Source organism: Frieseomelitta varia, unplaced genomic scaffold (assembly GCF_011392965.1).
Source record: "Frieseomelitta varia isolate USP_RPSP 00005682 unplaced genomic scaffold, Fvar_1.2 scaffold_300, whole genome shotgun sequence".
In the NCBI taxonomy this organism is placed as follows: Eukaryota; Metazoa; Arthropoda; class Insecta; order Hymenoptera; family Apidae; genus Frieseomelitta; species Frieseomelitta varia.
The window spans coordinates 268,470-293,895 of record NW_025110036.1 but is presented as its reverse complement, the minus strand read 5'-3'; the positions used below and the strand labels follow the sequence as shown (position 1 = coordinate 293,895).

The 25,426-nt window shown below is 35.4% G+C and overlaps 1 long non-coding RNA gene across 1 annotated transcript; it reads left to right on the top strand.

Annotated features, from left to right (window-relative positions):
- Positions 1–1,573: 1,573 nt before the first annotated feature.
- Positions 1,574–23,876, top strand: LOC122529671. The gene is made up of 4 exons (XR_006306839.1): positions 1,574–1,695; positions 20,210–20,220; positions 22,785–22,793; positions 23,867–23,876. It is a non-coding gene; the product is annotated as an uncharacterized LOC122529671 (long non-coding RNA).
- The last annotated feature ends 1,550 nt before the right edge of the window (positions 23,877–25,426 follow it).

Genomic DNA, 25,426 nt, shown 5'->3' with positions numbered 1-25,426 from the left:
TGTAAAATAGATTATTCAATTATGAAATGGAAATATTCTTATTTTTAAAAATAATGTTGATAAAAGAAAATTTATTAAAAATTTATGAAAATATGATTAAACTGTTATTAATAATAATAAAAAATATAAATATAATTGACGATAAAGATGAAATTAAATAATATAAAATTCGAATTATTTTCGTAAATTTCTTACTCTAATATTTAATAGTCTGATTAATAAAATTATTGAAAATTCATAAATAATTCATTTAAAATTCACATAAAATTATCAATTGTTACTAATATAATTGGACACAAATATAATAAAAAGAAATTAAATTTTATTATTTTATTTATTAAGCAATAAATACTATACAACACATATATAATTAATTTAAAAAATTAATATTAATTTAATAATTTTAATTATATTAGATTAAAACGCAAACATTGCCAATTCTTGCAGATCGGCCTGACGATTGCGTTCTGTCGTCTATCGGCAGGGACAGAGTTCCTAATCGACCGATTAATCCCGACTCAATTCTTAACGAATGATCCGCAGCAAGCGTCGAACACCGAGAAGAACACAAAGTGGCTCGACAAAGCGGGTGGGAAACACCTCCTCGCCGCGTAATTTAGGGATTCGCCGTGTGTACGAGGCAACGGCGAATTAACTCGCTCGCTCGATGGCTCGGTGGCTTGCGCGTCAAATGCAAAACGCGACCATTCCCTCCTGTTTATGCTTCCCCCTTCGGCCTTTGTGTGTACATTCTTCGGCAACGGGCGTCATCATCTTCCTCGTCGCGCGCGCGCGCGCGTGTGTGCGTGCATTCGAGTATGCGAAATGGGTTACCGACGACGTTTACGCGACTCCCTCCAGAGTCTGGCGGTTAATTTTCCGCCCTCGAAAATCGACTCGCTCGTCACCCTCCTCTTGAACTTCACGAACGAAGGGAAAGCTTCGATCGGCAAAAGGGAATACAGAAGCGAGAAAGAACGCGTTATTGGCGTTTCACATTATTTGGCAGTTCGGGGAGCGAGTTTATGGCGGTTTGTGGCAAGAAATGGTCGATAATCGACGCGGAGTTCACACGGTATAAATATAGGACAGTGGGTAATTTAAAGTGGCTGGGTAATTTAAATTAATCATTCTCTGTTGCATGTTTGAGCACGGTTTTACGGAGGTAAAGCTAGGTAGGCTAGGTAGCGATCCAAGATTCAAGTGCCTCGTCCTTTCGCGTTATATAACAACAGGCTGCGTTAATTCTGAGCTACGGCGCCGGCGACGTAAGTGCGAAATTTGCATCTGAAAAATTCAAATTCAAAGGCGAGCTCATGACGACGATAGAAAATTTTTCTACGAAGACTTCTCTCTGGTGATTTTCTGATGTTGAAGCATTAAGTGAAAGATCAAGAGTTACAATACGCGGAATCAAATTATTTTTGGTCGGAAGGTGTCTTTTAAATGTAGATATCAAGTATAGATACTAAATATATACATTAAATAATAAAATCTCTGTCATTTTTTGACGATTTTGCGTGATCAACTTTTGTTCAAAACATTCTTTGAACAAACATTGTCAACTTTCGTTGATGTATTATCAATAGGTGCTGTATTTTCAATTACTGCAAGATTTATTCATTGATTTCCTTTATTTTTAGAATTATTAATAAATCAAAAATGATTAAAATTTCAATTTTTTTTTTTTTTTATGTTTATTGAAGTTAATCTTACATTTTTGAAAAACGTGTTTGAAAAGCTGTGTACATCAATTTGATGCATCTGAACCCAACGTATCATACACTCTGTGCAACACATTTTTGTCAATATTTGTCGTTCGATGGATTTTAGCCGACGACAACATTCGAGTCGCGATTTGAATTCGAAGAACATCAACGTCCCTCGAATCGATTAACATAAATTACGCGCAACATGTAACGAGCCACCGTGTGAACGAACGCTCGCCTAAGAGGATCGGGAAGAAAATGGTACGACAAGGGGTTCATAATCGTACCCACGTTGCGTTTATGCGGCGTTTAGAAGACGCGTGAAAAACAATCGTTCACTGGTTTCAGCCCCATCTCCACGAGCGAAAGCTCTCGCGTTCGCGAATCGGCGTGTAACAAACAGGAGGAAGAAGAGAATTAATCTCTCGGAAAGGTTCCGTCGTTAAACAGACGCGCCCGAGCTTACCATGAGAGAAAGAAGAAACGACACCGAAGAGAGTGAGAGACACACACAGAGAGATTGTGTGTATGTGTGAGAAAAGGAGAAGAAAGATGTTGGTCGTTGGTAGTTGGATAATAGGTATTTGCTTTGACGATCGCTCGGAGTCGCGAGTTTGAATGGCCGGTGATTCTCGCGAGAGCGAGCTTTCACCGGTATTAAAACGATCGCGCCTGTTTGAAACACGGAACGAGAGAGAGAAAGAGAGGGACAGAGAATGATCGGTTTATAACTCACGCGGTTGTTGCCGCGTCATTCAACCGCCTGTTACATCGTCGACATCCCCCATCGTCGAAATACGACGATTCCTCGCCTCGGGATCGAAACTTTTTCACCCATTCTGCCGCGTTAATTCCACTGCTAAGGGTGAAACAATCGCGCGCCGCCGCCGCGTATATCGCGCCGGACGTCGCCGACGTCTTGTTTTCGGCGCTGCCGCGTATCGACAGATTTGACAGGGCACGGTTGCTCGCGTTTTCACCGGGAAAAAAGGCGCGCGCGATCGACAGTGGCTCGATTGAAAACTGTCCGCATGATGGCTGAATATATTTACATCGGTGGTCTTTGTTGCGTTTGAAACATGCGGTCTCGCGGAGGTCTCTTTTTTTTTTTCTTTTGCTTTTTTTTCTTTTTTTTTTTTGAACCAACCTGGTTCGTTAAATCCGTTTATTATTCACTACCGATGCGGATGAATCGTTGAAACGCCGTTCGGTTTTTCATCTTTTCTTCCGGTGCCGTGGTAATGGCACCTGATTTTATTACCACGTTGCGTCGTGGGTAAGAAACATGGACATTTTTATCGTTGTGTACGTACGTACGTACGTACGTATCGTGGCTCGTTACTCGAAAGAATAACCCGCTTCAAAGGAAGTACGTAACTCTTGCAACAAGTTTCATTGTCGTTCAGCTGGAACGCAGATGAATTAGCAACGAAGAGGATATATGGGTACGGCTATCAATAAATACGGCGGGTGAAAAAGGTATTGACACATCTTTGTGAAGACAAACGGCGCATTAGCAAAATCTCCCAGCTTTCCGTTAAATGGCTCGCTACGTGCGAAAGTAACAGTAGCAATTTTCAATAATGAGTACAAGAAATATAAAAATTCGTGAACCGAACGATACACTTGTAATTCCGATGCTCGCAATCAGTCTGATAGAAATGTCAGAATTTTAAGAATTAAAAATATTAAACATATTCTTACTGATATTTTTAATCGTTAAAAATGCACGCACCTTTGATTTTGCGTCATTTGATTTTCGAATTTTTATACTACTTGTATTATTATTGTACAATACTCGTTATTTTTGTATGTAGTAAACTATTAATGGATAACAGATTTTATTATTGTGTCGTTAATTAACTTTTTCTATTAACAAAATTAGCTGTACACTTTATTTGATCTGTATATCAATAATTATTAATAATTATTCAGCTAATAATTATACTAGACGCTTGAAATAATTATTAGCTGAATAATTATTAGTAATTATTCAGCTAATAATTATTTCAAACATCTAGTTAAGTAAAAAAATAAAACAATACGTTGTCACACGTGGACCGTTTATTTTGAATATAACGTAAGTCTATTTTTTCTTTTTTTTTTTAAGAAAACGGAGAGAACCAAAAATTTATATATACATAAAACGTGAACTCTTCATTCACGTACAATTTATAATTTAAATCTAAGAATAATCGTTGATCAACTGAAATCTCGTTGCTGAATGGAATTCTGCATAATCGACGCAAACATTTCAATATCTCGAAAAGAAAGAGAATGGGACTTTGGTCACTTTCGAAAATAAATGGTTCATATGGTTATTCAATGTATTGATGATTACATTGAAATAATGAATTGTATCGGCTAACGAGTGTTGTTTCAAATAACCATTCCAGCTAAATAGAGTAATATTTTATTCAACAGATTATTCAAAGGAACAATGAATTATATCGACCAATACTTGTTTCGAATAATTTCCAGCCAAGTAAGATATTATATAGTCTGTGCATGCCAATACATCGTTCAAAATTTGAAATGACGAATTATATCAGCTGATAATCTTTTCAACATTAGCAGATATTATCAACGTGCCGTTTGTTGGCGCATCTCTCACAAAAATCTTAGAAAAAGAACCAATACTTTCTTGAATGCACTGTGAAAATTCAGAAAATTCAGAAAATGGATAACAAAGTATTATGCACGAACTTTTCTTTTCTTTTCTTTTTTTCTTTTTAGAATCCTATCGTATTTAAGAAAGAAAAGACGCGAGAAAGCGAGATTCCCTGGGATCGTGGCTTTCATAAATCTGGGAAGTCGGGCGAAATATCGCTCGGCGAGAAGGTGTCAGGATCTGTCACGCGAATATCCCCCAACGGATGCATATATCCCGCGGCTGTTTGAAAATTATTCCATTCAAGGACGAAACAATAACATATAAACGGATCCTCTGTGAAACGTACGTCCCGCATGATGTTTGAATATGCTTTCTACGATATCTAGCCCTGTCTACCGTAAGATCGACCCTTCTGTGCCCGACTTTGATACGTCGCGACATTCCTGCACTGTAACTGATCGAACCTTTGCCAGTTTCGTGCTTGGGCAGCGAAACGTTTCCCCGAAAATTCCAACATCTGCTACGATGAGAATTCGCGATCGACGGATTCAAAAAATTCGATATGTGGATTCGTAGAAAATTTTGAATTGTGAAGAGCATCAGGAAAACACGTACATACGATAGTATAGTAACGTTTATAATTTAGAAGAGTTTATTCCCTTACAGTCGTGGTCGTGTATGAAATAGAACGATATAAAATGATTTACAATGATTTAGAATGTGATGAATGTCTAATGCTCTTGAATATGATGTAGAATGATTTAGAATGTTTTATGCTTTTACTGATATAGAATGTTTCTATAATGATTTAGAATGTTTTATGCTGTCGAATGTCTCTAAAGCATGTCCAACTGAGCATAGATGACCAACTATTGGATCTTGCCCTATTCACTGTCCACTTTTATGTGGACTGTTGCTAGCTCATTGTCAGTATTTGCATAGATTCAATATAGTCCAGGTTGGTCATCCAACAGTGAACAATGATGAAAAATTGTCGATAATTGTAAACTCTGAAAAGACTAAGAAAATTTTCTGTGACTAGATTATTTATTTTTTTTTATGATTAAAATCTTTCTGTCGTATCCACGTTGTATTAAATTATGTTATTTTTATGTTACAAATATCAGGATTGAACGACAAACGGTCGAGAAATCGTAACACTTCCAATGTTCAAAAACGAAAAAATCGTACAGCAAGGAATCTCTGTAAAAAGGAAAGTCGATTCTTCAAAATGACAACGTGGAATTTAATAAAAATTCTTCGATGTTTCGCAGATTTTGGAATTTTTACAGTTTTCAACAAGAAAGAAGTCATCTTTGTGAAAAAAAAAAAAAAAAAAAAAAAACGAGCTCAGAACTGCCAAACTCGAAAATGGTGAAACTTTAAAGGCCAAGATTCGATTGTTACACGATTCTTTTTTTCACCAAGTTGTAACAGTTTTTTTATCCTCTTCACTTTAACGTGAAAAAATATATAAAATATATAAGATATGTAAAATATGTAAAATATATGAAATATATAAAATATACATACATATATATATATATAACTTAACGCGAGAAAATATATAAAATATATAAAAATATACATATATATAAAATATATAAAATATATAAAAATATACATATATATAAAATATATAAAATATATAAAAATATACATATATATAAAATATACAACGTTCTCTATAATATCTAAAATTCTGTAATACTTTGAGAGCTACTTCTAGTTTGAGCCGCTCACATTCCCAGAAATACGAATTTTCATAAGAATTCACAATCCAGGCGATCGACGAGCGTTGGGTTTGCACGGGGAAACAGGGTTACAGAAGCTTGCCCGTACAAGTTTTGGGAATAGCTAAAATATTTTCGATGCATCGTTGTATCTCAAAGCAGCCGGCGTATTCGCCGGAAGAATTTCCTTGGAAAATTCACCGGGAGGGTACGAAATTCGTAGCGCGCCAGCTAGAACAACGCCAGTTTCAGTTTCACTTGCTCGATCACTCGACTACTCGTCCGTGTTCTTTCTTCTTGTCCCCGTTTCGACTCTCGAACGGTCGCAACCCAGACGAGACAAAAGGAAAAGAGGCATTCGCCTCCTGGTTTTCGTCCTGTTTTCCCTCGCTATACGTATTTAGTCCCTTTGAAACGATTTAATATTGTAGAGATTTAATATAAATAATGTTTATTTAATAGGAGTGACGATAATAAAACAGCAAATAATTAAACAAAACGAATAACGTTCGATCAACACGATTGACACTTTTAACAGCTCTTTGGTCAGACTCTGGTCTTTAAAAAAAAATGCCTACGTTGGACTTTTCACATCACGTTCATATTTTATCATATTTCTGTGATAAAACAGGCCATCCGTAATATTTAAACGTAACTAAAATTATAACTACAGATTAATTATAATAATCGATACTATTGTACAACGTGTCATCGATTTAATATCGAGCGCTCAAAGGCAAGAGTTGGTTATTCCACAATTCGATGATTGTACTCTTTCTCTCCACTTTCCTTTATTTCAGGCAGACATTAATATCGTTGTACCATCGCGGTCGCCTCTTTCATCGAGCTTACGTACTGCATTCTACTCGTATACTGTACCAACGGCAACGAAAAATTATTTCAATTGGTACAAAGCTCGATTGATAGAGAAACGATTGTGCAACGATTCATTTGTGGGTGAAGGCTTTATTTCGACAGCTCGTGAATTCGTTCTCTTTTCGAAGATAACGAATACAACATTGACAAGTGAAAATATCTAAATGAGAAATTGTAAAAATTCAGACGTGTGTATAAACATTGGAGAACTTTGTTTGTCGTTAATTGTAAATCTCCTCTTTGAAACGATCCCCGTTGAAACACGCTGCATGATCTTCCATCGTCGTTTTTATCAAACTTTGAACATTGGGGTTAGATGATGAAACAGGGTTAGGATTTCTTGAATTTTTGTCGTTCAAACCTGATTCGATAGAATGGTGAGAAAACAAATGGGTTTTTTTTCGAGGGGACTTCATTTTTCAAGATCGTAATGGATTTACTTATAAAACATTTTTTTTTATGTCTTTATACGTCTTTTACAATTTTTACAATTTTATCGCATCCACTAGGTGATGTAAGATCATCTTGGAAAAAAAAAGTTATTTTTTGTCACCATCATCTTAAAGGTTGAAGTCTTCTATTTTTGAGAAAAAAAATTCTCATTCGACGTAATATTTTTATATTTTTAATAAATAAGATCAAGTAGAAGTTTGAATTATCGATAAGTGTTCATTGATACAGTTATTCTCTTCACTGTACACGATGTCAAGTGTAATAAAAGTGCAAACACCACGGTGTTTCTCGCACACTACTAATAACTTTTCAATTACTTGTGAACGGCTGAAGAAACGCTTCACGTAGATCAATCAATAAGCAAGTTACACCCGTTTTCCAACTTTTCTTTCAAAGTAGATACATCTCTGTCAGTCAACGTGTAGTAAGTTTCAACTTCATTGCATCAATCAATCGTACGGTATAGTAAACATGAAACAAATTCATGAAGTTAAGAATTCGCGCTGCCTTAACGCACCCGCCTGATTGATTAATTTTTCAAGGTTAGTTTTGAATGTTTACGAAAACTACGAAAATTTACAAAATCGCCAAGTATCATCAATCTAGTCACTAGCATTAAAAGTTCGTGTTTTCGTCTTGAAAAAAAATTTAAAAAAAAGGCGCTCTGAAAACAGTAAATAAATCGTTCGAAGCGTAAAGAACAAAATCCAAGCGGATGGTCACTCGCTGAGAAAACCTTGCAGATGTTACCTTGCAGATGTTCTTTTCTTCACCAAAAAAAAAAAAAAAAAAAGAAAAAGAAAGAAAAGAAAGAGAGAAAGGTATTTGAGACGAGATGCTGGCTAATAATGGAAAAAGGATCTGCAGCGATGTGTCGTCGCTGTCGATGGCTCTGGCGAGATCAGAAAACGTATGGGCAAGGGTAGAGGTTCCAGACGTTCGGTATCTGGCGAAAGTAGCCAGGTTCCTGGTATATCTGGAGAATAAATAGATTCCCCTGGCTCGTGGTCGTAAAAGTCAGCCATTGGTATCGATAATACAACGCGCCGTTGTTTCAGCGTCCGTCGACGGTATCGGGCAACAGGGTCGTCGTTCTCCTCTTTCCTTTCCACCTCGTTTTCTTGATTCAGCGTCCGCCAATAAGCGACTCGTCGGCATTACTCCGGACACTGTTCACTTTTTTCATTTTTTTTTTTTTTCGCGCGAGAAACAAACGCACATCGAAATTTCCACCCTCCCTCTAATCACGTTAAGTCTAATCGTAAGTCTGTTTGTCTTTTCATGAGCAGACAATTCGTCGCGTTGTTGGTACAGTCTCTGAAATACATACGTCGTCGTAATTAACCCTTTGACTACTGTTGTCGCCTAGTAAATTTGCGCTTGCGATACTGTTGGCGCCTAAAGGCGCTTATTCTATTATGATCCGCTGACACTAGAGGCGCCTATAGGCGTCCGGTGAATTTTGTCGACCATAATCCCAGCAAATCTCATTTGAGACCAGACGTGAATGAATGCTGATTGAACAATTGCATATTCCGTTAGTCGTATGTTATTTGAATATGTTTATTTTGCAGTTGTTTCTTTTTTTTTTTTTTTTATATTCTCAAAGTGAAAAATTGGGATAATAAAATGGTCAGAAGAAGTGCAAACATGATTTCGCAACAAATGATTCACGTTGTGTATATTCATATTTTGTGAATACGATGTAATTGTTTGATGACTTGGTACAATGACTTGGTACTAGAAAGAGAAAGAATAACTACGTACTTTATTTTTATGAACGTATATTTAATAAGATGTATGCAGCAAAATATATATTCTTATACAGTGTAAAGTTCTATAACGAATTCACTTAACCACTATGCTCGAAACTCTCTTTTTTAATTACTTGACGACGACTGTGTGTTTATCTTCTTAGTGACTAAACTGGTGTTGATGCCTTGAATGCACAATAACATGTGGGTTTTCTTCATCCGAATTATGATTATTGTGAAAATTGAATATACCATCCCTGGTAAAACTAGCTTACTAGAGTTTGCTCTGTTTATAAAATTCATTATATCTCATAAACAAAGACATATATTTACATGACTTTTTTTCATTATTTTTAAGCGTACAATCAACTTTCGAAGTTGGGTTCCCACAAGTTACGAAACACCCTGTATGCATCCCTAACGATTACTTATAAATCTCCTTGACGATTCTTCTGAAAAGCTTAATGCTCTTGTTAAATTTTTAGTACGCGCGCTGACGATTCAATTCGGAACACGACTAAATAAACAATAATTGGTTTAACGTAGTGGAATTCAGCGTTTCGATTATTTCAATACACTGTCTCAGAAATGTACGCCGAGAACTGTGCCAGAAATATACCGGCACGGCACGGCTGGCACGTCTCAAAGTCTATACATAATCAAAGGGTTAACCGCGCTGCCTTCGACGACGAAGATTCGTTTCTTTTTCAAAGAAAAAAAAAAAAATAAAAGGCAACGCCGAATTAGAAACGAACAACTCTGCTCCGTATTTAAAACACTCGGAATCAATTTCCTGCGGATCTTCTGTGCGCAGCGAAAGGGCAGCAATTGCGTGGCGCCGGTTATGCATGCCGGGAGGAAGAGGTCCAGCGAATTTATGGGTTCATTATTTACGTTTAAAAGTTAGTTAAAACCGCAGCGACCGCCGGCTAATTTCGCGCGGGAGGGTGGAAGCGTAATTTTAATTTAAATTCGCGGAGAATGTTATTTAAGGGGGGTTGGGAATGTACGCGGTTCGGGATCGGGAGGCCAGTTCGTACGGGCCAGCAGAAGAACGACGATAGCCGGCCGCGCTTCAAGAATGCCTCGTGAATCGTCGCGCACCGCTCTCGCGTGTCCGCCTGCTCATTTATCGAACGTAATGACCGTCCGTTGCAACGTCACCGCCAAACACAAAGTTCCGCCGTTGTAAGCGGCTATCCGGGACGGAGGAGAAAAGCAAGAAAACTTTGAGAGAGTTGAAAGTTGGCCTATTTTTTGCCGTGCTTCTGCACGCTCGACGAAAAGTCGTTAAGCCGTCAGATGCACTTTCCCGATCCGCCTCGGGAGAAGGGCCGCCGTTGTTGCCGCTGCCTCACGCAGTCAAAGTAATTTGCCCGGACAACGTCATGTTTCGCGAGTCACCACCGAGTCGTCCGACGACAACGCCTCGCGACTTTCGTAGAGCGTGTCTACTTGAGAATCGCCAAACAAATTGCGTGCAATCGATCCCTCGCGCGAAAAGGGTTCGTTTGACTCGTTTCATCAATAATTTAAGGGAACAAGACAGGGCTTAAAAATTAAGTATACCTTGGAGTGCTAGTAAGAAGAAAAGTACATGTTTGATTGACGTGAATTTTTATGGTTTATTTTAACACATTGTGAACTATAGAAAGCAACATTGAAAGAGAAAAAAAGAGGGCTGTTGTTTTTACTTTCTGACGGCGTTCTTTTGCACAACTTTTGTTTACATTGCCTATCGGTGTTGCGTGATTCCAGCCAAACAGGATTTAGTTGCAACAAAAGTTCAAAAGTAAACAATATTCTCTAGGGATTGAGGATCCAACATTTTCATTTTTGTGAAAATTGTGAAAATAGCAGCTGTTTGTTTTTTGATGCATCGAATTTATGCCAAAAATTTCTACGTTTTTGGTTTATATTTCTCGAAATTGTTAAAAATTAAAAAATCTTCGATCCCTAGTAAATGTTGCACTAAAGATACGTACCAAGTTTCACAGCAATCAGTTGGTATCTTGCACACCGTTTCTAAAAATCTAGTTTCGAGAAAAACGCGTTTAAAGTTTCATATGTATCCTTTATTTATATCGAGGCTTATAGTTCTTACAATTCACAGTTAAATTGAACCCAAGTCCCCTAATATTCGATTCACCAAAAGTAATATTTGAATCGCACGATTTATACTTTATGCTTAAAGTTGTAAAGAGTGATACAAATTCAATTATTCTGTATCCGCGGATTTGTTTTAAATGGTGGTTTTAATGGTGGTTTTAAATTTAAATTTAATTGTTTTAAATGAGGTATAATAATACCTCAAAATACCTCGTTTTAAAGGCTAGGACATTTTGTATCTTATTTCTAAGACTTCAAACTACCATTTAAAACAAAACAAAAAAAGAAAAAGAACAAATCGATTTTTTGAAAATTGCACACTGTCCTGAACCATTAGTAAAAGTAGAACAAACGAAAACTGTGGGACACAGTTTTTCCTTTTTGTGGTTTCACGTTCAAGACAATGGAGTTTAAATGTGTTTTGTGTTGACAATCGATGGGCAATCATGTAAAAGAAAATGAAAAAATTGTTCGAGGAAGTCGGAATTTGAACATTTGTCAAGCATACTGGGTATTTTGCTGGTTCCAGCTCGATCTAGAAATCATTCGATCAATATTTCAATAAAACTATAATAAATGAAAAGTGTGGAATACAATTTTTATCATTTGCGGTTTCGTATTCAAGAAAAATAAAGTTTGAACATGTTTTGTGTAGTTGACAAAACGAAACTTGGTTGACCATCTACAAGAATGATCTTTATTTTCTTGCTTGTTTGACGCTTTCGAGAAAGTCGAAGTTGAACATTTATCGAGCACACTCGAATTTTCGATTAGTTCTGGCTTGGTGGGAACTGGTTCCATCAATATTCCAGTAAAAATAGAACAAACATAGAATGTAGATTACGACTTTTTCGTTTGTGGTTTCACGTTCAAAGAAATAGAGTTTGAATGTGTTTCGTGTTGACGTAATCGATTGGGCAATCGATTCTACGTGCAAAAGAGAGGTAGAGAATGAAATTTGCTCGTTCAACGCTTTCGAGAAAGTCGATTTTGAATATTTATCAAGCATGCTCGAATTTTACTAGTTCTGGTGCATTGTCCACAGCGAATAATTGGAAATTATTCTATCAGTATTTTAATGAAAATATAATGAAACGAAAAATGTAGAATACAATTTCTCCGATTTGGTTTCACGTTCAAAAATGTGTTGACGTACGGGAAATTGATTCTACATGCGAAAGTAAGCCAAAGAGAGAGCACGAAATTTGTTCGTTCAGCAGGAACTTTCGAGTTTGAATGTTTATCCGGCATACTCAAAATTTTGCTAGTTTTGGCTTGATTTGGTAGAAAGTTGTTACAACGATATTCTGATAAAAATAAATGAGAAATGTAGAACACAACTTCTCCGTTTGCGGATCCACATGGTTTGAAGGAAACAGAGTTTAAACGTATCGAGTTAAAAATTGCTTCACCTAGTAAATTTCCAAATTTAATTTCCTCGAGAACGACGTGTGGAAAATTGCTTTCTACATTTTTAACTTACTTTCGCAGATAGAATATCTCTTAATTAATCGTTCTCAAGCAGTCTAAAATTAGTTGAATTCAAATATGCTTGTCAAATTTTGAAGCCTTGGCTTTTTCGAAAACGGAGCCTTGTATAAAAAAATTTTACTCTTTCCTTTCTCATTACTCATTTTTGCATGTTGATTCATCCCTTGGTATTTGTTAATGGTATACATTATATATATATAAAATATCAAGAATGCATTATTTTGAAAGGAGTATAATTTGGTACACTTGGTTTGTTACTAGATTACTATTTTTTCAAGTACAATTGTGTAATTTTGTTCACGTCAGTCAACGTACTCTTTTACCACATACAATAAAAAAATATATATATATATAATTAAAATATATATTTAATTTTAAGTTAATTTTAATTTATTTTTAATTTAATTTTAATTTATATACATTAAAATATATATTTAGTAATTATATATATATATTTAATATTAAGATATATGAAGTTATTAATATTTAATATTATATATTTAATAATAAGTTATATGAGAAAAATATATATATATATAAAGAGTAGTCGATTTAAGTGAGGTCATCTAAATATCTTTTCGAATTGTAATGGTGCAAAAAATATTTTTTTGTCTAATATGAATGGTAAGAATATTTTTTCCAAAGTAGTTGCCGTTGTTTTTCTCATATAACTTGTTATTAAATATATATAACTTAATATTATATATATAACCTAATATTAAATATATATTTTAATATATATAAATTAAAATTAACTTAAAATTAAATATATATTTTAATTACATATATATATTTTTTTTCATTGTATCTGGTAAAAAAGTTCGTCGACTGACGTAAACAAAATTACACAATTGTACTTGACAAAATAGTAATCCAATAACAAACCAAGTGTGCCAAATTACACCCCCTCTCAAAATAATGCATTCTTGATATTTTTTAAATGACGATACATAGATAAAACTATAACCCATAGATTAAAAATGTGGCACACATTAGGAAGAAAGATCGTAGCAAGCGTGTTTCGCGGCGACGAGAATGCTCGATGGGAAAGTTCACGGGACCGAGTGAACGTGTAACCATAAATGATCACGTGGATAAACGTTTCCGTTTGCGTCATTGTACATGTAGACATTGACGCGATCGTGATTTGTTTGCCATTGTTCCTGCCGTCTAATAAGATCGATATGTAGCATCTGTCTCTGGCAGTCTATTGACGTGGCAAGATATACCAATCACGAGCACACGGATACGATTAGGTTTGTAGCGGCCAGGTTGTTGCCAGTTCGGATGGTATTGCCGGTATCGTCGATGAATTCTCTCAGCGTCGTTGATGATTTGATTAACAGCTTTAACATACCGTCGTCGTATCGCGCCCGAAACAATACAGATAACAGAAATCGATTTCAATTATCCCGTAGTAAATAACAGGCGGCGAGTTTTTATGCACTTTCCTAATCACCAATATCCTAAAATCATATTCGAAGGGAAATGTTAAAAACGTCGAAACGTTAAAACATTCTCCAATCTTTCGTCATTGGATCCGCCATCGTTTTGAAGATCTCTTGTTTGAAATAATCTCTTAAAACTTGTGGTACGATTTCCTTTTTTTCTTTTAATAATCATTTTATTGAGCATTAAATGTTGGAGAAATTAAAAACTTGGAAACAAAGATCTCAAGGAAATATCTTCACACGCGAGAATATCACTACTAATGTGTAAACTCATTCTCGAAGAAAACCAACTCATGATTATCAAAGCTTTAGAGTTTAAAATTAGACTAGCAAGTGAATCATCTTGCAGTCTTTCTCTACGAAGTATACACCATCAGTTGAGACTATCGACAATTTGACAAATTATTGATTACGCTCTCCTCTGTAATTTAATCTGTCCAGTGACAAATTTTATTTCAAATTGACTTACGATTGCTAGTATCATATTATACTAATAAATAAATAACATTCGTTGAATGTAGTGCAATCTTCAATATACTTTCTGACGAAATGCACGTTGACGAAAAATTTTGTTCTTATTGTTACGTCGCGATTGAATTCCTCCTACCTATGTGCGGTACGTATCAAAGTGTGTTAAACAATTTGTGTTAAATAATTGTTAAACAATGATAACGCTGGAGTTAACGATATCAATTCGACGTGAACGAGCGTTTCGATATCCGCTTGTCGTGCTTCTTTTTTTTTTTTTTTTTTCTTTTTGCTCGGTATTATAGCTGGTAATCATATCAAAGTTCTTTTCACCGGAGCTTCTCGTCGAAATAACAACGGACGGGGCACCGAGCTCGTGATTCCGGCTCTGAACGTCGCCAGACGTTTCATCAAGCTTTTGTTGCTCGACATTTTGTGTTGAAAACGCGTCGACGCGTCCCGGAAGTTTGGCAAACGGGTAAATAAATTATGGTCCGGTCTCGCGGCTCACTGCGTTCGGTGAGTTCTTTCTCTCTTTCCTTCCTTTTTTTCTCACCGTGGAATTCTCGCGTCGCTTTCATCGGGAAATGCGCACGTACACAAAGGAACGTCACTTTTTCCTTTCTTTTCGGCAATTCGGATCGCGCGAGGTTTTGTTGGTGATGTTGTTCCAGGATATTTCGTACCATTGCGCCGCCGCCGAAAATTCGCCGGGCATCCGTTGCCCAGATTTCTTTGTAAACGCGGAAATCCAGTGTAAAACGTTTTAACGTCACTTTCAAAACTACTTTATTAAACGTGCCGTTCCTGTTTCGTCGCTTCACCTTCCGCGGAGCGAACCGTTTTGAAACACGTCCGTGTTTTTAGCGCCTTCGCCAACATTTGCGAGAAAAGGACAGATTCGATTTAAAGAAAAAAGGAGAGAGAGAGAGAGAGAGAGAGAGAGAGAGAGAGAAAGAGAGGAAAAAGGAAAAAAAAACAAATTTAAAAAAAAGTAATTAAATAGTAAATAAAATAAAAAAAATAATATTTATAATAATATAAAAAAAGTATTTATGATATTTATAATAATTAAATAATAGATAATAAATAAAAAAATAATATTTATAATAAATAATATTAAAAGTATAATTAAAATTTATAATAAATTTATTATTAATATAAATTTATTATATAAAATTTATATTAATCATAAAAATTTCAATAATTAATAATAAAAATATTTATAATATTTATAATAATTAAATAATAGATAATAAATAAAAAATAATATTTATAATAATTAAATAATATATAATAAATAAGAAAATAATATTTATAATAATATAAAAAATATTTATAAAATAAATATATAATATTTATAATAATTAAATAATAGATAATAAATAAGAAAATAATATTTATAATAATATAAAAAATATTTATAATATTTATTACAATTAAATAATAGATAATATATGATAAATAAGAAAATAATATTTATAATAATATAAAAAATATTTATAATATTTATAATAATTAAATAATAGATAATAAATAAAAAAATATTGTTTATAATAATATGAAGAAGTATTTATAATATTTATAATAATTAAATAATAGATTATAAAAATAAATAAATTAATTAAAAAGAACAGAAAATGAAGAGCGAAGGACAAGTTAATGACTCAAACGCGTCCGCGAATGCACGAGCTATAATCAGCCTAGCTCCGGTTTGAAAAAAAGCGGAACGAGAGACGAAGAAGAAAAAGAAGAAGAAGAAGAAGAAGAAGAAGAAGAAGAAGAAGAAGAAGGGAAAAAAAAGGAAACGAAAAAGAAACACGCTGCAGATTATACGGCGTTAAATCACTCGGAGCGAGGCAATCTCTCACCGAAATACGGTATTACCTTGGTTTTGCCACTTCTGGGCTTCTTCCACCCTAACAACTTACTTAATATTCGAGCAGCGTCAATTAAAAGCCGGGCCCCCACCCCGCCATCGCGTAACTCACCGTTAATCCGCCTAGCAGCGTGTTTAATTATCGTCCTGGCAAAAGGAGCCTGCGATACTTCGCCCGAAAATATGTTTGCGTAGGTTCGGGCGGCAGGACGAAGAACGAGGGTGGGAAGAAGCACGGCCGGCTCCTACGGCGATGTACTATAATTCCGACGTTAATTAATTGTTTATTGCCGGAATTAATCACCTTTCGCGATGGAGTTCGCCGAAGGAGGACTCGGACCCGTAAACGATCCACTCTGATGAATTCATCGGCGGCAGTTAAAGGTCAAAGACTTCTAGCCTCGGTTCACGTTGCTTGTCCGACTCGCAGCAAACTGTTGTGTAATAATTTTGGAAAATGGACCAAAGGGAATAATCGAACTTTTCGTTTAAATAGAACGGAGGAATCGTACAATAATGAGTTCTGGTTGCTTTTAAAACTTGGATTCTCTGCTCTCGAAATGCGTGTTTTTACTCCCTTTCTCGAAAATGATTTAAATTGGCACGTGGTATGTGAAAACAATTTTGCTCATGAACTGAATCTGTAATGGCGACGAAATAATATAATGTACGATTTTTGTTTGTCAATTTATTGGAGTTGAAACGTAAGGACGAAAAGGGTTACGATTTCTTGAATTTTCGTCGTTCGAGTTCGATAAAATAGCGAGGATCGTTGTAAAGGGGAGGCTTCAATCTTCGAATCCATTATATGTATTTACAGTCAGTCGTGAAAAAATTTGTTCAATGTTTCTAGACATATTATGACAGTTTATAACATTTTTTGGGTATAGGAGTGTTTTTATCTATCCAGTTATTGCTACGTGATGCAAACACATTCTAGAATAAAACAAATGACACGTTTTGAAAATGTAGAGGCTTCAAGGAGGCTTTAAAAGAAGCCAAATTTTATACAATTTTTTTTTTACAAAATTATAACAGCTTCAATATTTAGTACGTATCATATAACAGTTCAATATGTATTAATGTGAGTATGTACAGACTGACGAGAATGTATTTCAAATAAATAATCCCCAAACGTTATTTGGGATTAACAAGCCATTTATCTTCAAAGTTTTCCAATTTCGGCTGAATATCTTCCACTGACCGGTTATTATTGTTATTATAATTATTATTATTATTATCATCATTGTCGTCAGAACAAAAATTCAAATTATTTATGGATTAATCAATTATCTCTGGTTTCGAACCACCTGAGATTAATATTTTCCAGTTTTTCGTTTGTATCTGAATTTTCATTATCAACAGAATTGAAATCATCATCGATGATTCATTTCTAAACTCGTTCCTTTTTTAAAACCCTTTTTTTGGTTTTAAGTGAAAGGTGAATATTTATTGTTATTCACTTAATTATTTATTATTTTGTAATCCGTGAAAATTGTTATTATCGTCCACAAATGTTTCTGTCAAATATAAAATCGTTCACTTTCTGTTTAAAAACTTTTTTCAGATGAAAAATGAACGTGCATCATTGTTATTATTTATTCAGTTATTTATTATTATTATTACTCGATAAAAAATCACAGTTGTAATCGTCGTTTGTCACAGTCATCATTGGTTTACCATTGTTATTATAATGTTTCGACCACTTTCGATCAATATACAGAGTGGGCCAAAAGTTTCTTATTTTTTTTTTAATACAACATCATAAATACATGAAAAAATTAATTTCATTTTTAAATTAAATTTGAGTTTAAAGATGATTTTTTCATTATGTTTTAAAAATTATTCCTTTTAATTTCTTCGTCATATATAATAAAATAATTACAGATTTATTTTAGCAGATTTTAATTGAAAAATTGTCTATATTTTAAATTGTTACAAATTCATAGAAAAATGTCGTATATTTAGTTTGCATCATTTTGAAGTGTGAAGCTTCCACTTTGACAATGTTACATCCGGTTTTTTCAGAGATGCTTTTACATGATGTAGCAAGTGGGAAAACAAAGACACTTTTGTTCTCGACGATTGTAAAAATTGATCACACTTCCGAAAACTAGTACTTCAAAAAAATTTTTTTATCACTATGTCCATCGTGATTTTGAAGATCGAAGTCTCCTCTTTGTGTCGACCTCTTGCTGCACCACTTTTTTCGCGCCACTGTTATTGAACTTTAAACATTATAGTTAAGTGGAAAAATTTCAGAATTTCTCGAATTTTTAACTCTGACGTTCAGTGTTAATAAAATGGCAAAAAAAAAAAGAGAAAAAAATCACACAGTAAGTTTTAATAGATTGATATAAAGGAAAGACTTCAGTCTTCAAGATAATGGAAAATCTGGCCATGAAAAAAATTGTTCAGTAATTTTGAAGGCGTTCAAAGTTTTACAATTTTCGACAACAAAAGTATCCTCCCTTTTCCATTTGCTGCATGATGTGTAAAAAAATTTTTTGGAAAAAAGAAGGTTTGCGAAGCGAGTCATAAAGGGAAGACTTCAATCTTCAAGATAAATGATAAATCTTGCTATGAAAACAATTGTTCAGCAATTTTTACAATGTTCGACAACAGAATCCTTCCTTTCTCATCTGTTGCGTTATGCGAGAAAATTTTTAAAAGAACTCAAGGTGAACGAAACGGAGGTTTGTTTCACGCTCTAAAGTATAGGCCAACTGGACTTTTGTACGATTGTAGTTTCGCGAAGTTTAAACAGTGGTTTAAAGAATCTGTCAGTTTTCTTCGTGCGAGCACTTTTGTTCATTGCTGTAGAAAATCTGCTAGGTTGTTGTATCTCGTCGACGCGGGTTAAACAGCGCAGCGTCTAGTTTCGTTTCGTCGTTTCACCTTTTCCTCTGTGTCGTGCCCGATGTAAATCACTGCGCAGCCATCGTACGCGACGGTGCAAGTATTAAACCTGAGCGTGGCTCTGTCGGGGGCCAGCCACCTTTGTTTTAATTTCTCGTTCAATCTTCTCGCTTCGATTCTTTCCCCTGCACGGAAAAGCATTGTGCAACCCTGTATTCGAATAATCTCGTCGGTCGGCTACGCGCCGGCATTGTTCGACCCTCTGGCAACCAATGATGAACGCGACCGAGTTTGTAAATTTTGTGCACGCGAAGTTTCGATAGGTCACGAATAAAGGTCCCGGCGCTTCTCTCTCGCTGCAAGTTTCTCGCGAGGGGGAGGTGGGCGGTCGCGAACCATCACCATCTCGTCCGGCTCCGGCGTAATTTCCAATAACGTCGGGAGGCACTTCCACAGACCCCTTTATTAAGAGAAACACGTCGAACCAGGTGTTTAATTAGTATCTCGCTTTAATTAACTTTTTAACTTTGCTCGGACAAACGTTTCGAAGTTCAAACGGACGCACATGCGTCCGAGGTTCTCGGTTATTATAATTAATTTGAAATTTAAGCGGCCACTTTCAAACACCGTGCTAGCATACTTTTTTCCCCCCCTCATTCAGTAATATTTAACGCTTGAACCATCGACGATTGAAATATAAAATTTTTTCAATTTAACGTAGACGTTAAATTGAAAAAAAAAAAAAAAACGTAGTAGAAAGATTTTGTAATACAATGGAGCGCGCAAGCAAAATCGTTTATATATTTCTAAAAGTCGTCCTAAATGTCTAATAAAAATTATGAAATTGATCGTTCTAGTAATGAATATGATAATATGGCTTGGATTCAGGATTTGATAATTATATTTTAACAGCTAGCTAGCCTGTTATCATAGAAGAAATATTTTTATTTCCCCCATAATTAAATCAGGAAACTAAAGTTAAATGTCCAAAATTGAAAAACAAAAAACTCTACGAGAACAATTGCAAAAAATTTGGGACGAATTTCAACGAACTGTGAAAAAATGTCGCGATTGGTTCAATCAGTTGCATTTCATAGCAGATGTATTAATTCAAACGTTTTTGTATTATTTAACGATAACAATCTTTAAGACTTAATATCTTTCGTAATACAGATCTTTCAACTACTATATTATATTATATTATATTTATTATTCGATGATAACAAACCATTCAACTAGCACACATTTTATTTAGAAACAACAACTATCACATCGTTAAACGTTTATCTTATATTATTTAATCTTCCAACAAGTACACATATTATATTATATTATTTAAAAATTTCAAGTAGTACACAGTATATATTCTATTATTTAACGATGACAGATCTTTCAATTAGCATACGTTTGATTAAGAAACCACTATCACGTTAAACGTTTATATTATATTATTTAAGGATCTTCCAACTAGTACACACATTATATTATATTATTTAAAAGTTTCAAGTAGTACACAGTATATATTCTATTATTTAACGATGACAGATCTAGCACACGTTTAATTAAGAAACAACTATCACGTTAAACGTTTACATTAAATTATTTAACGACAACAATTTTATCCTCTAATACCACGTATCTTTCGACTAGCACACATTTTATTAATAAACAATCTGTTATATCGTCAAACGTTTATATTATATTATTCAACGACAACATTCCTATGCCCTAATACCACGTACCTTAATAACAAATCTTTCAATTAATACACAGTTTCTATTAACTAACTAACTACTATACCTACTATCACGTTATTAATATTTCGGCATTTTAGCCGAAATTCGGTGGCTCCTGTCCGAGAAGTTACGAACGGAAGGAGAAGGGGTGATATTCTTTTCCACGGCCATGAATATCAACGTTTCGCTCTCCGGCGTTATATGAACACGGAAACACCGCGGGAAGCTCGTATTTTCTTTGTCTTTATCGCGATATTTATCTTTTCTCTCCCCCTCGCAGGTCGTCCTCCTCCCTCCCTTTCACCAGGGTCGCCGTTCTTTTTCTCTTCCGTCTTGCCGGTTGGCTCTCTTTTAAAATGGCCCTCCCAGGCGGTTCGCTGTCTCGGCAGTAGTTACAGCTTGGTCAGACGCGGCCGTGACGCGGGAATAAAACTCTCCGCCATTCACTCGACGCGGTCCCTTTCTCTATAAACGTTTCCCCCGACGAGGAGCCATTTCGTCGCGGTATATCGAGACGTCGCCATTGTCTTCGAAAGCCGAGTCGCTGATCAAGCTCGACGGTCGGACAAAAATTTCTGATTAACGACCTCGCGTTCTCTCGTCCTTCTCTACCAGCTACGAGCGTCTTGTTTCTCGTCGACGTAACATACGAGACGAGAAATTTTATTGGTGAGAAATTCGTGACTCGTAGTAAAAAAAAGAAAAAAGAAAAAATATATTATTCGGAGGATTCGAAGAACAATTTCCCTCCGATTTTTGGAAATTGTAAATGTTCGGTACAATTTGTTTTGATGCGCAAAGGACAGGTCTTTCTCCTCTCGCGATAAAATTCTGCGGCATGGTCGGCGATAATATCACTCCAAAAAAAAAATCGAGGTCGATTCAAAGTTCTCTTTTCACGCAGATCGATATTCTTTGAAAATGTAACTAAAAAGATAGAATCTCCGCAGAAAATTGTTTCGTTGTAGAAAGCATTGTGTTTTAATACAATCGTTGATCCATATTCTTTGAAAATATAATTAAAAAGATAGAATCTCCGCAGAAAATTGTTTCGTTGTAGAAAGCATTGTGTTTTAATACAATCGTTGGTCCATATTTTTTGAAAATGTAATTAAAAAGGTAGAATCTCCGCAGAAAATTGTTTCAGTCTAGAAAGCACTGTTTTAAAACAATCGTTATATTCTGTACGACCAGTACAGAGTTATTTGACATACCTCCTATATAATTTTTCACTTTTGAATTTTTGTAACAAGCATGAGAAAGAGTCAGTGAGAATAACAAAGTAATCCAGCAAACGTCTTGCTTGTTTATTGAGTGAAAAACTTTTAAACCCTTCGTTGTTACCGACAAGACACCGATCGAGTCGCAAAATCGTTCATGAGATGATGCTATGAGACGAGATATGAGTCTTTTATTTCAAAAGAATCAAGTTGGTGATTGAATTAATTACAATTCCACGCGATCCTTTAGCTTCGAAACAATATGCAATCAAAGCAAGTAAGTAACGACAGAGACGTTAACATTCTTAAATGTCTCGATTTAAGAGCAAAGTGCCATTTTCAAAAAAAAAAAAAAAAAAAAAAAAAAAAAAACAACTCATAAGTGACGAACATCACTTCGATCTTTCTTATATGAATAAAGTGCCCTACGAGTTGACATTTGTCCAAATTATCGATCGAGATGAAATAAAAAAAAGAGAACACGATTTTTCAATGCAAGACGCAAGATCTCGTGTCGCAACAACGAAGAGAAACTGCGCCCTGGTGTACTTCTTTGCAAGCCCATGGTGTTGTACGAGTTGAAGCGTAGGTAAGTTGGTCGTTAATTCAGAGGATCGAGAGACCGGTTAACCGCCGTCGCTTTGATCTTGAGCGTGACTCCGCCATTAAGAAAGGGGAGAAGTTAATATTCTTATTTATATTCAGCGTGGCGAGGTGTAGCGCGAGACGCAGTTAATCACCACGAGCCATGTACGATGGGAAGCATAGTTTGGTTACCGTGCCAGTTAATGTCGTAATACCTATGCGAAATTGTGCAATAGGAAGCAACCGGGGGGATTAGAAGCGCGGTCAGCGAAATCGCGGAAGTTCGCTAGGCGTTCGTTGCGAAGCTTTGATTCGAGTTGTTTCAGGCCGCTCGCTTGAAAGACGACGCGTGACGCGCCGATGTAAAACTTTCCAAGTTTAATTTCGCGTGCCAGGCGTAAGATCCCCGGATCTCGTCGAAGTGAATACAATTACTCGGCGAAAGGTGGTAATTAAAGTCGAAGAAGAAATTTCGACGAGATAATTGGATCGTCCCCTATCGAGTTGCAAATAAGGTATTAGCCTCGGCAGCTTCTGAACTTCCACGTTTGAGGCTCCGAGGAGTATTTCAACTGGAAACTCATCGCACTGGATATATTTTCAAACGTCTCGATATCAACCTGATTAATTTGTTTATTTAGTCAATCCTTTCTTGCAAGACGATTGTTAAGAAGAGTAGGCATCAAGCTTATGTTAGGTTTGCCTGCGTCTTTTTTTGCAACGTGCGAAAGAAAGGTGAACTTTTGAATGAGAAACAAAAACTTTAGTGATATGTGTAAGTCAACTTGTTCGATCGTCGTTTGCAAAGGGTAGATTCAGGCAGATTCTCATCCCTTTTCTCGACAAAAAGAGAGTTCAAAGAATGATTTGATACTGACCTCATTAGTAGTGAAATTTAGCAAACCAATTCTGGTAATTTTTTACCAGAGTTTGCACAACATTGTGACAAATATGATTTCCACTTTCTAAATCGACGCTGAACAAACAATCGTTAACAAGAGTATTTTCTTTTTCTGAAACAATCAGACATCGGATAACACAATGAATTTGCGATTTAAAATGAAGTTATGTCCATCTATTGAGAAGAAAGAGCAATTACTTTTCGACCAAGTAAAAACCAAAAAAAAATTGAACACTAAAACAAGAACGAAGACAGTATTATAACGTAATTTATTATATATATAATATAATAAATATAATATAATATGTACACGCACACACACACAAACATACTTATTTATTTCTTATTTATAGTTTTTCTTACAAAATCTTTGGTTTTCTCAGATAAGATATTGAATTATTGATAATCATAAATTACAAATAATGGTGATCTATTCAAAAATTTTCGATGATTTATGGTAATAAAGATAAACAAATCATTCAATATATCATTGATTTATAACTGATAATGCAAAGAAGAAAATGAATAAGGTTAAAGAAATTATTTTGTTTTCAAATATAAATTATTAATACATTGTTAATATTTTACGTAGANTGTAATCATTTCACCTTTTTTATAATTGGATATTTATATAATATATCATATCAATATTTGTGATATACACAAGTATTGTATCTTTCGTATATTGCACCAACAAAAGATAGAGATAAATAAGATAGAGATAAATAAGATGCTAATAGATGAATATAATCATTAGTAAGATAAATGACAGATAGAAGAATATAGTAATCGTGGTAATAGATGAAAGTAACGAAGATACATATAGATGATTGAACGAATTGATACGAATATAGAAAGTAAATGAATATAGTAACTACGATAGCAGACAAAATACAAAATAAAACAGATACGTTAGATTGGTTTCAATTTTCGTTTGGTTACAAACCTCTCGTACCAAATCTATGTTTCTTTAATCTCTTGCCACTCACGTCGAGAATATTTCACCCTAAATTGCAATATATTTTCTTAGTTTCGATTATATTGAAATATAACCCAGGCGAAACAAATAGCGACGTACCGATGAATTCAAAACGAAGACGAATTATTGTACACTCGGACTTTGGTCACTCGTTATGGTCCGCGAATCACTTGCTGGCGCAACAGGGTTTGAAACGCAGCGGCGAATTGATCGCGAAAACGCGTACGCACGGAGTAAGAATCTACCATTTTCCCCGCCGTTCCCATAACTTCATTTCCCCGCTACCGACCTGGCCCCGATTTCATCGCATCACCTGCCCTTTTCGCCACGTCTTTCCTTTCTCATCGTCTCTTTCCATCCCTCTCCGCCCCTCCCCGATTCCTCGTCGTCCCATTTGTCCCACCCGTATTTCCACCTAGCTTCTCTCGACTCTCTCCCCCCCCTCTCCCCCTTTTTCTCCTTCGCTTGTCACGCTTTCTGTTATTTAATCGAGCCTCTCCACCGTTTCTTTGTCTCGTGCTCGGGCGCAGCTCTTTCAACCCCGGTAGCACTTTCTAGTTTTTCACCGGGAGCCGTGTCCCTAATTCCCTTCTCACCCGGTTAAACCCT